Genomic DNA, 16,623 nt, shown 5'->3' on the forward strand with positions numbered 1-16,623 from the left:
ACACCCTTAAACTTATCCTTGTTACACAGAATAGGCACAATGTTCAACTAGTCAATTTTATGAAACTATTGCTTCATAGATTTAGCATAGGAGGTGGAGATAGGAAATATTGAAATTTATCTTCTCTTATTGTTTGGAGCCAATAGGTAATAGTTATTTTGTTGTTGTTGTTGTTGTTGTTTTTGTTTGTTTACCTCTGAGGCCCCAACTTTCTGGTATCTCTTCATTCCCTTTCATCCTAATTAAAAATCCCCCAAATGTATCCTTAGATTATCTCTTTCTTATAAAAACTTCCTGATGACTAGTAATCATAATCATTTCTGATTCTTTCATCCATTTTCCTTAGGATCACTGGCTCAGCAGGCATGCAATCTTACTTCCATGTTCCATCAAATCCTTTGTTAAAAATGTTGCTTCTGAGGAGCCTCCACCTGCCCTGCCTGCAATATCAGCTTCCTGGAACCTTCTCCCAAACTGCCAAGTCAGTTCCACATATTTTGGGTTTTTCATCCAATCAGATGCCAATGCTGACAACCACTTATCTGTTTGTGAAGTAACTCTAGCTTCTATAATAGACAAACCTGAAATCTCAATGGTTTAGTGGGTGTTTATTTCTCTTTTTTCTCTTTTTCATAAATTCCAAATGTTACCAACCTTGGGGGCTCCAGGCTACAGTCATTGAGGATACCAGGTTAAAGTCTCCACCTTCTTGCACACAACTTTACCATGGACGGTTGACATACAGCTCACAGAGAGAGGAGGAGTAAAACATTTTGGGGGGGATTTTTATGCCTTTAAAAGTGGCATACTTTATATCTGACCCTGTTTTGTCTGAGACTTGAGTCATTCAGAATGGGTGTGGCAGAACAGAGGTTCCTAAGGGCAGGATTGGCAGGTCCAGTGATGGACACGCCCTGGTGGTAAAGGGCTTCAAGCCAGGAGGGTGTTGACCTATGAGGGGGAAATCGGAAGTACTGGTGGTCTTGATGGGGTCTAAGAACAAGAGTATAAACAATAAAGGGAAAGAATAAAATAAAAGAATTTATAGTCAGAGGGTAAGTCATTGAAATTTACCATTTTTCAGGCTGGCTAGATCCAAATGGTAGTACCATTCGAGGTTTGGTCAGAGAAGTGGGTTGTTGAGGCCTGGCTAAGCTGTTTTTTTTCTTTGTTTTAGTCTTTGTGATTTCAGCTCAGAGGCACTATCACTGTGCAGGGGTTAAACTAGTAAGTTCTAGAATCAGAATACCTTGGTTTCAATTTCAGTTAGCTATTTGATAAACATCCTGTCGACCTCTTTCAACCTTAGTGCTTATTTGTAAAATGATAATTAAAATCTTTTCTCTTTCTTAGGGATGCTTTGATCATCAAAGGCCTAATATGTACGAGGTGCTCCATGCACTGTAGCCCACAGTAAAGGGTCACTTGTAATCTAAATTCTCTCTTTCTCTTTCCTGACTAGTACTTTTGCTTTCAATAGTCCCCATCTCCGCTTTCACCCTCATTCCTTCCCTAAATCTATGGAGCTAAACAATATCCAATACACACACAGTTCTTTTTGAATGCAATGCTGTAACCCTCCCTCCAAATTTATCACACAACTTTAGATGGGAATTTCATTTATACTACGTTAAATATCCAATTTCAGAGGTAGTGGCTTGGTCTGAAGTGATTCCATTTCACTAAATTTCTCTTGAGAATAAGTTCCAGAGAGAGAGAGAGAGAGAGAGAGAGAGAGAGAGAGAGAGGTTTTTGAAATAGAACGTTTTTATCCAGAGGCGGCTGATGATCCGCCTCCATTATCATCATTAGCTGGACAAGTTAGGTATCATTTCTAATGAAATCCTCATGTTTCTCTTCTCTTTTGGCCAGAAATCTTCCATAGACGCTGCAGCCTTTTTACACAAAATGGGGTCCACAGTCCAGCAGCATCCAATTCCTGGAATGTTAGGAAGGCATTGTTGTGAGCCCCAGTGAGACCCATGACTCCCAAATCTGCATTTTAACCAGATCTAATGCCCTGGAGAGTTTGCAAAGCCCCAGTTTAAGCCAAGAGGCTGACTTTTCTATTTCTTTGCCTGAAGGAAGGAGTGTGCCTTAAAATAAAGTGTTCTGCCAGATGCTAGGTCAGGGCCACTCCAGGATTCATCCCTCCTATCTAGAGGTGTGGAGCTTAATTCTGTGGTCACCTAATGCTCTTGCCTTGAGACTCAGGAATGAGGAAAATGAAAACAGGTGGTAGCTAAAGTCTCAAAGGAACGACTGGCTCCATATAACAGGGTTTGAAGAGTGGTTTTAAAATTTTTCTCTTTATGTTGCCTAACTGAATTTGGTTTTTTTTTTTTTGAAGGTCTGATCTTATTTATTTGTTACTGATAAAAATTCTTATTTTTGACTGGACTCAGACTTAGAAGTAGAAGCTCTCAGAGAAGACAGCCTACTTCTCTTGGCAATCTGTTCCTGACGTTTTTCTTTGGCTTCTTTCATTCTCTTGGCCAAAAGTTTGGCATATTCTGCAGCCTCTTCTTTATTCTTCTTAGTGCGCTGTTTCTTCAGAGCAATACGCCGGGGCTTGTGTTGCAGGACACATGGAGTAACAAGATGCTGAATCTTTGGTGCTTTGGTCCTGGGTTTTTTACCTTCCTTGTTTAAGGGTTTTCTGACAACATATTGGCAGACATCATCTTCCTTAGAGAGATTGAAAAGTTTGCAGATTCTACTAGCTCTTTTGGGTCCTAGTCTTCGAGGTACAGTAGTATCAGTAAGTCCAGGAATATCCTTCTCTCCTTTTTTTACAATAACCAAGTTGAGAACGCTCAGATTGGCATCCACAATGCAACCTCGAACAGATTTGCGTTTTCTCTCTCCAGTTCGCCTGGGTCTATAACATGAGTGCCCCTTACTCAGTAGTAGGCGAACCCGGCCATGGGTCAAGACACCCTGCTTCATGGGGAAACCTTGTTTGTCGTTCCCACCACTGATTCGGACCACATAACCCTTCCATTCTTCACCCAGAGCATCCGCAGCAACTTCTGTGGCCATACGCTTCTCATAAAAAGTACGAAGTTTGCGTTCATCGTCCACTTCAATGAGTTTCTGACAACTGGTGGCTGGGAAGGAGATATTCAGCTTCATCTTGGAGCAGCTGATCGCCCACCTGAATTTGTTAATTTCTCTGATATGATCTTCCTCCTATCCCAGAATAGGAGAAATATACAAAAAGACAATGCCATAGTGTATTGTGTCTATGTGTATGTGTGTGTGTGTGTATGTGAATGTGCGCACGCCCACATGCACAAGACAAATGGGTTAGGCAGGGAAGAGTGGGTCTTCATACACAGGAGAGGACTAAGATCTGGTTAGAGAAACTCAGACAGTTGTTTTATGGAACTTGTCTTGAAGCTGTGGTAGAACAGCAAGCAACACTCCTAGTAATTATAGTTTGTGCTGCTCCGATGTAGTGTTTGGTGGTGATTGATGGAGACTACAGTAGACACTAAAGCCCAACTTGAAATCCCTAGGTTGGAAAGCAAATTGCCTATTTGAGGGGTCTTCAACACCTGTTTTCTTAACAGAGACTACATGTGATCAGAGTTTGGAAGTATCTGTCTCCAAAAAATAAAAACAAAAATCATACTTTAGTAGGATTTCTTATTATCATCCCTGTAAATAATCTGGAACATTAGATCAGAAGCAAAGACCCTAAATAGCTTGTAAGATTTCTTTAAGACTATTCCACTTTAGTCTGAATTTTCCCCTAGCTGTCAACCTTAGTGTTCAAAAAAAAGTATAATTTAAATCCCTGAAAAATGCCACACTAACCAAGTGATCAAGGTTAACATCACCGTTAGCAAGACATATTGACACCGTGTGACACTCTCTGATCTGACACACCGAGAATACAAAATCACTTCTGTAGTATTCTTGCCAAAAATGTATAGTCTCATTCTATTTGAGGTTTATGAGAAAACATCAAACAAAACCAAATTGAGGGATTTCTGAAAAACACTGGGACTGTTCACAAATATCAAGGTTATGGAGAACAAAACAACTGAGAAACTATCTCAGATTGAAGGAGACAATGAAAAACAATGTAGGGAATTAGATGGGATCCTATACTAGAGAAAAAAATGATAAAATTCAAAATCTATAGTACAAATGTTGATCTCTTCACTTTGATCATTGTGCTGTGGTTATACAAGATGTCAACATTAGAGGCAGCCGAGTGAAGGACCTAGGGACAGATTTTGTATGAGTTTTGGAAATTTTCTGTGAGTTTAAAATCATTTCAAACTAATAAGTTCTTTTAAAAAAAACAAAAATGTCTTTTTTTTTCCTTTTCTGTTTGTTGCTGGAGGAAGCTACAGAAAATGTGTTCCAATCTTCTGTGAAACTTGGGGGGGAAAAAATCTTACAGAAGACAAAAAAGTATATCAAGATCCTGGAGATTACGAGGAGGAGGAAATCTCCAATAGCACGTAGATGGGATAGATAAATAGATACTTAATGTACCTACCTACTTACTTACTACTTACATATCTATTGCTATGGACTGAGTTGTGTCCCCCACAAGTTCTGGGCTGACTCCTTCAACCTCTGTTACCTAAGCATGTGACTCTATTTGGAACTCAGATCTTTAAAGGAATGATGAAGTTAAAATGAGAGTCTTAGGGTGAGCCCTAATCCATTGAGGGATGTCCATAGGCACAGAGGCCATGGGTACCCACAAAGAGTCATCAGGAATGTGAAAACATAGGAAAGAGAAGACCCAGAAAGAAAGTGGCCATCTAGAGCCCAAGGAGAGAAGCCTCAGAAGAAATCAAACCTGTAGATACTTCTATCTTGAACTTTTAGCCTCCAGAACTCTAAGAAAATAAATGACGGTTATTAAAGCCACCCAGTTTGTGGTATTTCATTATGGCATCCCTGGCAAATTAATACAATCATTTATTTTTAAAAGTAAACCTAAATTTAATTTGGGCCTCTTCAGCTTTCTCTAAACATGTTATCATTTTCTGCCTTCACACATGACCACACTTTTTTTTTTCCAATTATGAGACTCTTGGCAAGCATGTTGGATATCCCCTGAGTCTATCTTCAGCTCTCACATAGACTTCACTCAGTTTTCGATGACTATTAGATGTGCATGAGGTTCCTCAGGTACCTTAGAATGCTTTTATTTTCAGTTTAGGGTTATGGTGTTTTAAGAAGTACTTTAACCAACTACAGAAAGTCCAAGGGAGTGTCACCTGGATTAGGAAGAGTCTGTGAATCTTGTAGTACTGACGAGAGGGGGTTGAATGGATTTGCTAAGATTCAAAAAGGAGGAGGGTCAGGAAGGATAGAATGGGAACCTTTCATTGTTTTAGGGTTGCCAAGGGAGAAAAATAAGTTTAACTTGGTTTGTTTTTAGAAAGCAAACGAGAACCAGCTGAATTTTTGCTGGAGGGAACATGTTTTGTACCAAGATAAGAAAATGTTTTTGAAGAATTGGTTGGAAGCATTCTGGAAGATGCATCCAGAAACAGAGTAATCTGGCTTGAAAGGTAGTCAATTCTCAGTCACTGAAAGTATTCAGATGGCCAGTGCCAAGAAGTCTATAGGTCAGTTCCCTTCATGGGGTAAAAAGTGAGATATATTGAAATTTTAGTGCTTTTAAAAGTCCTGGGCTGGGGATGTGGCTCAAGCGGTAGCACGCTCCCCTGGCATGCACAGGGTGCTGGCTTCAATCCTCAGCACCATATAAAAATAAAATAAAAAAGATGTTGTGTCCACCGAAAACTAAAAAATAAATATTAAAAAATTCTCTCTCTCTCTCTCTCTCTCTCTCTCTCTCTCTCTCTCTCTCTCCCTCTCTCTCCCTTAAAAAAAAAAAGTCTTAAAGAATTCTAACAGCAACATAGAGAGTGAAAGGATTCAGGATTTGGGGGAAAATTCCCTAGAAGGAACAATCAAAGATATTAGCAAGGCCATTCCTATAAAGTGACAGATTATCCAAGTCATTAGTCTGTGCTGGCCCACAGGGAGCTGATTTAACTGACCTTAACAAGGGCTCAGAGAGATATAAATATATATTTTTAAAACTCTTCCCAGGTAATTCTAGAGCATAGCCAGGGTAAAGATCTGTGATCTAGCTAAAGTATTTAGCAATATCGTTCACTCTCCTTTCCCAGGTCTTTATAATTTCTAGCAATTCTCAAAATCCTGAGCTTTACATCAGAATTACTGACAAAGAGGATGACATAAATTCTTCTGAAGAATGTTCACACCAAGCCACCAAAGAGTTATGGACCCTTCACAGACTTCTCCACTGTCAGGCAGCAACCATCGCACCCCAAATTGATGCAAATTACGTGGATGGGAACATGGTGCTACATGTAAAAGACTTCTCCAGTTTCCCCACTGCATGATTGATTGGAAGCAGTTGGTAGCTATGCCAGAGACCGCCTGATGTTTACCAGGCATCGATCATCTTGCAGTGGCAGCTGGTACCTGAAAGGAGCATCACCTTTTCTTGGTGGGAGTGTGGCAAGATACTACAGGAGTTTATATAAAACTGCTCTTCATTGTAAGTCTGAGCAATTGCTGAGCACAGAAAAGTTTCCCCATTTTGGGGAGATTAAAATAATAATTTTTTTTTTAAAGAGAGAGACAGAGAGAGAGAAAGAGAGAGAATTTTTAATATTTATTTTTTTTTTTTAGTTTTCGGGGGAAACAACATCTTTGTTGGTATGTGGTGCTGAGGATGGAACCCGGGCCGCATGCATGCCAGGTGAGCAAGCTACCGCTTGAGCCACATCCCCAGCCCTGAGATTAAAATAATTATAAAAACAAAAAGAACAGTTAACATTTATTGAGCACTTGCCTGACAATGTTCTTAAGCTAGCATATTGCGTTAATTGATCCTTTTAATCATCACACCAATCCTATGGAGTGCCATTTTCTCCCCCAAGGTACACAGATGTGGAAACTGACGCTCAAAGAGGCTAAATGAATTTTCTCAGGTCTTAGAACAAACAAGTGGCATTGCCATGATTGAAACTCAGAATGTCATCACTTAAAATTCCTCACCCTGTCTCACCCATACAGATATCTAGAATAGTGTCATCAAAAAAGTGAAATACGTTGGATGTCATCGAGTCCAAGTCCTCATACTGTAGAAGTGGTATGTCTATTTTTCACTACTATAACCAAATAACTGAAGCTGGGAAACATTATAAAGAAAAGAGGTTTATTTAGCTCACACTTCTTGAGTTTCAAGGCCTACATTTGATGATGATTCTCTTGCTAGCAGAGTCCTAAGGCAGTACAGGGCAACAGGATGGCAAGAGATAAGGAAGGTGCACTCATGTATGTATGCGCGCACGTGTATGTGTGTGTGTGTGTGTGTGTTCTAGTCTCTCCCTCTTTTTTATGAAGTTATCAGAATTTAATCATAAGGGGCTCACCCTGGTGATCTAATCCTAATCATCTCTCAGAAACCCCATCTCTAACTCTTAACCAGATTAGGTTCTTACTCTCTCATTACTTCTCAGTGGGGATTCAATCTCAGCACATCAACCCTAAGGGACACAGCTCAGCCACATCCAAACCATAGTGGATCCTCACAAGGATTGTCCTTGTCACTGCCTTTATGTCATCCAGTTAGCTCGTTTATCATCTATAAGTGGGGTTCATATAGTAAACAAAAGCAAGACGAAATAATCCTGAGACCAACCAGTCATTTGTATTTTGACTCTGTATGCTGTAAAGTCTTCCCTGCCTAAATCGTCACTACCCTGGTTCTGTATGGCTTCGAGTTTAATTTTTGCTCTCTGCCAATCCCTACACACTGGCTTCCCTTATACTCTCTACCCCCTCTTTGAAAACAAAACAAAACAAAATCCTAGCCCTGGGATCTTTATTTTGTGAGTAATACATTTTTTTTTTTTTTGAGTTGAGGTATCAGGTTATCTTCTGGTAGTCGAACATTTCTCAACTGAGAGCTCACGTGTAAAGGAAAACCCGATATTGTCCATCCTTTCCAAATTAATTTATAAAATAAGCACAATTCTCATCAAAACTGTACTTTTTCGTTTAGGTCAAATGATTCCAGTGCTCTTCTAGAAGAGTTAACAGAAATACACTTAAGTTGTTTTTGAACAAGAATAAGGGAGGTTTATACTCCTAGTTTATATCTAAATCATTATTATTTATTATTAGAAATATTATTATTATGAATTATTATTTATTATATTATCAAATTTAGTAAGTAAACTGCATGATAATGGCATGGGAATACAAACAAAGATCAGTGAAAGACTATCTGTGACTTTATTTTAGACTTGAGCATCTTTGGATTTTGATGTGTAATAGAATTTGACTCCTTGGAAAGTTGGAAATAGGAAATTTATAATCAAATTAAGTGCATCTAAATGTTGTTGGTATTTTATTATTGGAATCTTTTATTCATTGCTACAGCACCTTCATGTTGTGTTTAACCTTGGGGCAGAATCTCTGATGATGTGTGATGAAGAATGTAACTGGACACAACTTGGGATGGAACAGGGAATTTTCAGCTCCAGGAGAGGGGCCTTCCTGTTGATCTGATTAATGTGCTGTTGATCTATTTCAGAGCCTTTTGGAAGCACACTTTCAAAATTCCTCCAGGAAGGATACCAAAAGAGCAGCGTCCCCTGTTGGGGAAAGCAGCTTTGAGCAGGCAGAAGCAGAGGTCTCCTGATGGTGGTGGTCCCTCCTCCAGGAGACGGCCCCCTTTGCCGTGGACAGGCCCACTGCACTGAGAGAGCTAGCCTGAGCATCCTGCCAGCTGCCAAGGGCCCCAACACGATGGGCGGGATCTCCCCCCAGTCCTGGAATTCCTTATGGGATGATTTTTCTGTAACCACTCCTGGCCTCTCAGTCATTCCACCCATGGGAAGGGGGGAATAATTGATCTGATTAGTACTTTTGGAAAGAATAAACTTGCTAGACTCAGCACTCTGCTTTTTAACTACTGAGTACTAATTACCTATGGGAGCCAAAGTTTTCCTCTAAACCACCTGTCTGTAAGTCTTTTTTTTTTTTTAATTACTGGTGCATTATAATTCTACATAATAAGTGGAAATCATTGTTACATATTTGTACGTGCACATCATATAACAACACGATTTGGCCAGTTTCATTCGCCAGTCTTATCAGGGATGGCAACCCCTGGATAGAGGAATAGCCTTTGACTTGAATAGCAACATTTAATTTTGGAGTTTGGCTAGCAGGACCCATTTGGTTCTCTGACAAAACTGCACCCTCTAACACACCCATTAACAATAATAAAGGTCACATTCTGACTCCCAGATACCCTACTGAGTCTGATGCCTCCATTTATTTAGAACCCAAGTAGGCAAGAGGGAACTGCACTCTTATCAGATCTCTTCAATTGCTCCAACAATAGTGTTTTAATAAAGGTGGCTTCTTGGCCTCTCCAATTAGATACTCACTGTGTGTTCCCTGGAACATTAGTTTCTTTGATGCTAATAGGTGCTGTTTGTAAAAAAAAAGGATTACACGGTTAAATGCATAATTCTAGGTAAAGAAAGATAAAATAGTATCTTTCCTGCAGGACTTCTTGAAGCCTTTCAATGGAAATATGTTCTATGAATCTTAATGTGGAAATATATTTTGCAACATTTCCTGAATATATGTTTGTCTGAAAAGATTTTCTTTCTAGAATTCCAAAATATTAGCATTCCATGGAACATATTTAGGGAGATACTGAATAATTTCATAAATAATGTTGCATTAATTGGCAACTTGCAGAGAAAATAATAAAAGAGAAATAGCTAATTTTTTTTTACTAATGCATAATGCAAAGCTAAATTACAAATGAATTTTAGAAAGACCAAAACTATATTTGTGAATATAAAATAAAAGGGCAAAAATTTCCCAAACGTTATAACCAAGATAGAACCAAAACAGAATAATATGTTTAACTTATCTAATACTAAAATTTTACATAAATTACAATAAAGACAAAATGTCCCATAAAAGGAAGAAAAGCAAGTAATAGACTAGGAAAAAAAATATATATTTTGGAAGATATGTGACAATGATTTACTGTATTTAGCCACTCTCACAAATGAATAATAAGAAAATAAAGACGAACACCCAGGAGTAAAATGAGAGAAGGATATGATTTGACCTCCCAGCCCCCAGCATAAGACTAGTAATTATGAGACCATATATGATTTCACTGGCAGAAAACTGCAAACAAAAACAAGGTTTTTATTTTGTAAGCTTTACTATTATTTTTTTTACTATAGTAAAAAGAGAGTATTTTCTTACACTATTGATTATGGGAATGTAAATTGGTAGATATAACTTTTCGGAGGGACCAACTTAACAGTACGCTCAGAAGTCTTTAAAATGTACATAATTTTTGACTCAGCATTTCTACCTCCAGAAATTCATTCTAAGGAAATGATTACTGATGCTTGAAAAGATTTATGTTTAAGCATAGCCACTTTATCACTACTTAGAATAACAAAAATGGGAACATCCATCATGTCCTCTAATAAATATGATAAATTCATGAGCTGGAATACTATGCAGTCATTAAAAATCATGTTGTATAAGAACATTTAATGATCTGGGAGATAATAATATAGTAAGTGGAAAAGCATGTTATAAGACCAGAAATAATATATAATCATATTTTTTTGTAAAATATATACAGTAAAAAAGACTACGCACTAAAATATAATAAGTGGTAGATGGGATCATATGCAATCCTTTTCTCTTTGGGCTTTATAATATTTTTCAGTTTTGCTGAGGTTGAAGTCTATTGCTTTTTGAAATCAAGGAAAACTTAAAAATAAATTACAAAAGGATTATATGTGTAAGAGTTATATCTTAAAGATTAAACTGTGTGCATACTTTATTAAATATCATAATAAATGAAACATTCACCTACTAAAATTTTAAATGACCTGGATCATGATTTTACTGCATTGTTATAGAGGCCAAAATAATATAAATCAGTGTCATTTGAAGTGCAAATTCTTTCAACAATTACCCATGGATTTGGAGTGTCTAAATGAATGTCACATATGGACCATGAACGATATCCCTCTTCAGATTACAAGCCTACAAAAGCATAAGTCAAATCGTTTTCTAATGTGACCAGACTTTGCAAATTCAGACTTCTCAAGCAATCCATGAAGTCCAAATTTTACAGTCGATTCAGCTAGAACAACCATCAGCACCCCAAGCTGCATCTAAACTACCCATATTATCTGCACCTCTCCACGATCATTGGATCTGATTGCTCAGAATCTAGGGATAAAGAGTTAGTGAAAAGAAAAACAAAATTGTCCCACTTGGATATCTCAGATAATAAAACATAGAGGGCAAGACTCTTCAGTCTTCAGATAGCCCAAAAAAGATTGTCTCTGATTCAAAGTGGAAACACTCTGTTTATCTGGTCAGATTCCTATTCTATTATGCTCCGTGAAGCCGAGTCATTTAAAGCTTGTTTCTTTCTACCTGTGTTTCTTTTAAAGCACATCTGCAGAATTAAATTCCATGCACTGACAGGGATGCTCTCCAAAGCTCAGAATCAATTCTTCAATCATTCCACTTTCTTAGCTGTGATTAAAAACATGTGTCCCCTAATTAAGCTAATGAGAAATTGTTAATTGGCACAAAGCCCCCCTCTGTGCACACTTGTTAATGTCACCTTCACTTTGACAGGAGAAAGGATCAAAATCAAGGGCAGAGAGTTTTTAAGTGACTTCACTATTGAACTTAAGGACAGGAGCTTCATTTGGGAAGGGGGGGGCTGTCTGTTGAGGACCTGGGGGGAAGAATCAGGAGTGTCATTTCTGCTCATTTCATAGGGTAGGTAGCAGAGGGAAGAGAGACAATCAGGCAAGAGTTGATACGTTGAAATTTTTTGTCTCCTTCACAGAAATAATGGTATGCGATGCTCTTATTTGCTTACTGTGTAATGATGAATCCAGAGAAGGCACTGAAAAACAGGAATGCATTCCTCCCAGGAGCCCTTCCTGTTGCCCCATATGGTATCTTCTTGGTCTTTCATTTTATCACCTTATCCTGCACCCAAGTGCTCCTTGTGGAAGGGATGTGTATGCTTTGCCAGAGGATGTATATATATATATATATATATAAATTCTAAGATTTTTAACATGTGATTTAGAGAAATATTGTTTTATGTTTTTAATTTTTTTATTAGTTACACATGACAGTACAATGATCTTGACATATCACACATTTGAATCCAATGGGGTATGATTTCTCATTTTTCTGAGTGTACAGGTTGAAGAATCACATATTGACATAAGATTACTTTCTCTATTTTGCTGCAATTTCTGTTTGGGGAAAAACCAGAATTCCTTACTTCCTTGGCTTGTTGCTAGTTTTCCTGGTGTCTGTCTGCAAACAAAAATGATTCATCCCCAAAGTTCTGGAACCATCTGCGGATGAGCATATGCCCTGCAAGGAGGTTGGACCTGAGTTTCGGAAAGATCAGAGATTGAACCTTAAGCAACCCTGCAGGCCACGGCTGAGGACTGAGAGTACTTGAACTTGGACTCGTGTAGAGCAGATGGTCCTAGGAGACAGAACACCATGATTAACCTTAGTCCGAACGTAAGACCTAGGTTGACTCCTTCAGAAAGAGACAAGCCTGAAGACAAAGGTAAATGAAATTATCAAGAAAACTCTGAAAAGATGGCAGAATACAACAGTCACTAGTATGGCAATATGTAAAAACGTGGATGTGTAACCGATGTGATTCTGCAATCTGTATACGGGGTAAAAATGGGAGTTCATAACCCACTTGAATCAAATGTATGAAATATGATATGTCAAGAGCTTTGTAATGTTTTGAACAACCAATAAAAAAAAAAGAAAACTCTGAAAAAATTCAAGAGAAGTAAATGCATGTGCGGGTCTAAATGCACGGGCAAGATGGTAACTGTGCTGATATGTTTGCTCCAGTTCCATGCACACATAGATTGGGGCATTTGCTTTCCTGCAGTCCTCTCCTGGTTGGCCCCATGAGCACCAGTCTTATAGCTCTAACTACAGAGTGGCCTTCGTGCTCTCCCTCTCTAGTGCTAGTACCCCTTGTCAAGGTCTTTAGCTCAGCAGGCAACTGGGAAGAGGGCTTTCCTGCCACTTTTGGTCAGGATGGAACCTCTCCACTCCATTTGCTGCCGTCCCTGTTTAGCTGGGTGTCCTGGGACAGCTGCTTGTCCTCCCCTGCCCTGCAAGCCTTTTCCCCTGTGCATCTTTCTGTTGTCAGTTAATTTTTAAAAACCTCTGCTGGGGGCGAGGGGAAATTTCCCAGCTACCAAACAAACCCAAACAAACTGGAATAAAGACTAAATAGGTCATGTTTGGGGATTCATTTGAAGTAATCCCATTCTATTACTCTGCTGCTTACCAGAGGGACAAGGAAGAGATGAGCAGATGTATGTAAAAGCATTTGTAAACTCTAAAACGCTCGGTGAATAGGCGGAAATTTGCTGCCGGTATCGGAATAATCATTTTTAAGCCAAAGAGGATAAGCAATGATTTGTCTACTTGAAAATTTCTATTAGTTCAAGTACCTGAATGCATTCATTCCAACTCTTGTCCACTACAAACAAACAGGGCTAATGGCCACGGATTTGGTGTCCACGAGCAGGTCTGTCCCGGCAAAGAGGCAGGATTGACCAGGAACAAGAAACAAATTGCTAATGGTTCAAGCATAAAACAGGTGTTTTTTATTTACCTTAAAAAAGAAAGAGAAAGGGTACAGTGCGGGGTAGTGATACGCACCTGCAATCCCAGCAGCTTGGTAGGTTAAGGTAAGAGAATTGCAAGTTTGAGGTCAGATTTAGTGAGACCCTGTCTTATAAAAAAAAAAAAAAAAAAAAAAAGAGCTGGGAATGTCAATCAGTGGTAAAGCACCCCTGGGTTCAGTCCCTAGTATCAAAGAACAAAAGAATGCTAAGATTGGTAAGTTTTGGCTTAGATTTACAGAGACTTACATTTGTTTAGTTTTGAATGTAGTGAAAGCCCTATTTCTCCCATTGAATCTGTTCCACACTTAATAAAGAGTAGCCTATTATTATTTGAATATCTTTAGTTGCTTTAATAGGTTCTGTACTCTCATCCTCTGAGAGACAGAATGCAAGAGGCCTCTGAAACCTAGCCTCCAAATTTCTTCTTTCACTCACCCATTAAAATCTGCTGGCTCCTTGTCTTGGGTTTTTTAGCCAACTGTTACCACCAGACCACTTGTATATGGGACTCCTCTCTGGTAACTATATCCTCCTGCGCATGCTGTGTTTGAGGTCACTCAGTTTTAAGCTCTGCATGTAAAAGTCAGTGCTATAACACTCCTGTGCCCTCTGTGAACTTCTGGATCCACATCCTGGATCAGAGACTGAGATCTTGTGTTGACATGGAAGGAGAATTTAGACAATTCCACACTTTGATTTCAACTTATAAGAGTAGCAGGTAGAGAAGACCCAATATATCATCCTAAATCCAGGACAGGTCCAAGGTGAAGACATGCTCACTGCATCAACTTTGCTAAAGCTGTGATAACAGTCACTGGGTCCAAGTGCAAAAATGTGGATGTCATTTGTTCTATTCAGGCAGCATGAGTGTTGAAGAAAAGCAGATAAGGCCACCAATAGATAGTCCTTGACTCCTTAATCCCCCTACAGAAGCCACTAGAAATCCATGCCACCAAATCCTTTCTGAGGAGCTTCATGAATACCCTCCAGCAACAAATTCTGTCCCCATTAATCTTAGTAGGTTGACTCTGAAGATTTCTGTGGTGACAAGAACAGAGCATAAAGGTAACAGCAGAGAAGGAAGAGTGGCAATTCTTGGGTCTTTATGGCTGGCAGCCTTCTGCTCTACTCTGGTGCTCTTCAGCTAAGGGAATGTTTCTCCCTTAACACCAAGACATGCTCGCTCACTAAGCTTAAGTGATTAGAGACCAGTTTCCCAAGGTTAAGTCCAGCAGTTGGTTGGCATTTCTGCATGTGATCTCCAAACCACTCCTTCAGGACCACCACACAACCATATCCCAGGAGGAGCTCGTCCTGTGGCTCAAAGGCATCCTGCCCCCAGTTCTGAAGCAGTCTTTACCCCCGCTTGTTTTAAAGAATGTTGACCCCCAAATGGTCCTAACACACAGACTTTCAACAAATTATCTTTGAGCACCTATTTTGTACTAGGCTCTGTTCTCATCCCTGAGAATATAACAGTGAACAAAGCAAGCAGAACCCCCGCCCTCCTGGAAAGTCCAGGTTGGTGGCAGAAGAATGAGTAGAATATATAGTACATTGGATATAGTGAGTATTATGGGGGAAGATAAATAGGGAAGATGGGTGGAGAATGCCTGCAGGGTTATGGGAAAATCAAAGAAAGGAAATCAAGGAGTGCTGAGAAGGTAATGAGGAGACTGGTAGAAAATGAAGTCTCTGGAGAGTGTTCTGGGTATAGGGATGTGTGCCTCAAAAGTGGCTGCAGTCCTGTCATTCCCAAGAAGCCAAAGTGGCTGAATCCCGGGAAATGAGCTGATACATGTAGGGCTTGAGTGTGTGAAGTAAAAGACCCTTAGGCTGTGTGTGTAGGGGAGTGAGAACAAGGAGACCAGGCGGGGTCTACCATAGTAATATCAGTGAGAGATGCGGGCAGTTTGGACCACAGATAAGATGCTATCAGAAGAATACTAAATATGGATGGATTTTGAACAAAGTAGAGTCCAAAGGATTTGCTGCTGCCTTTGATGTGTCAGAGGGAGAACGAACATCTCCTTTGCTAATCCTCCCAAGAGATCTTAGGGTGTCCAGATAGCCTGCAGGTTCATAATAGATCCGGGCTTACACATGAGGCTCCTTCTCACCTCTTCAGCCCTGGCTCTATGCCCGATGGGACTCTAGTGACCTCAGGCAAATCACAGGGATTAGATGATAAGTCACTGGATATAAACAATTTAAATGAGGAGTCAGGGAGAACTAGCTTCCTTCCAAAGCTTAAAAACATACACTTTCTTTTGCAGGTGTTAGCCGGGTGTTAGAAGGGATCCCCTGCCCAGATTCCATAGGTGTCTGAGTGTCAGGAGCCCTGAGGTGTGACCATTTATAGCTCTTCAGTCCCCTACTCACTCCTTTCTTCTGAATATCCTAGGAATCCTAAGTTAACTATATATTTATTCATTCATTTAGTTTATATTATATTTATTTAGTTAGTTAATGGTACCGGGATTGAACCCAGGGGTGCTCTACCACAACTACGCCCCCAGCCCTTTTTTTTTAATTTTTATTTTTTATTTTGACACAGGGTCTCCATCAGTTGCTGAGGCTGGCCTCAAACTTATCATCTTTCTGCTTCAGCTTCCTGAGTCAATGGAATTATAGGCATGTGCCACGGCACCTGGCTACTTATTTGTTTTACTGGTTTTTTGTTTGTTTGTTTGTTTGTTTTTTTCTGAAAATAGGAGAGTTTATGATCTTCCGTGTACTGGGCAGAAAGTACTTAGTCTTATTAAAATACTCATAAAAGAAGCTAAGTTAATAAACGAGAGAGTTGGGAAAGACCAGGGAGCCACAGGCAGGGAGC

At 39.4% G+C, this 16,623-nt stretch overlaps 1 pseudogene; it reads right to left on the reverse strand.

The window, feature by feature from the left end:
- Nucleotides 1-2,343: 2,343 nt before the first annotated feature.
- LOC113181811 (small ribosomal subunit protein eS6 pseudogene) lies at nt 2,344-3,152 on the reverse strand (annotated as a pseudogene).
- Between the last annotated feature and the right edge of the window lie 13,471 nt (nt 3,153-16,623).

This window comes from Urocitellus parryii, chromosome 9 (genome assembly GCF_045843805.1).
Source record: "Urocitellus parryii isolate mUroPar1 chromosome 9, mUroPar1.hap1, whole genome shotgun sequence".
In the NCBI taxonomy this organism is placed as follows: domain Eukaryota; kingdom Metazoa; phylum Chordata; class Mammalia; order Rodentia; family Sciuridae; genus Urocitellus; species Urocitellus parryii.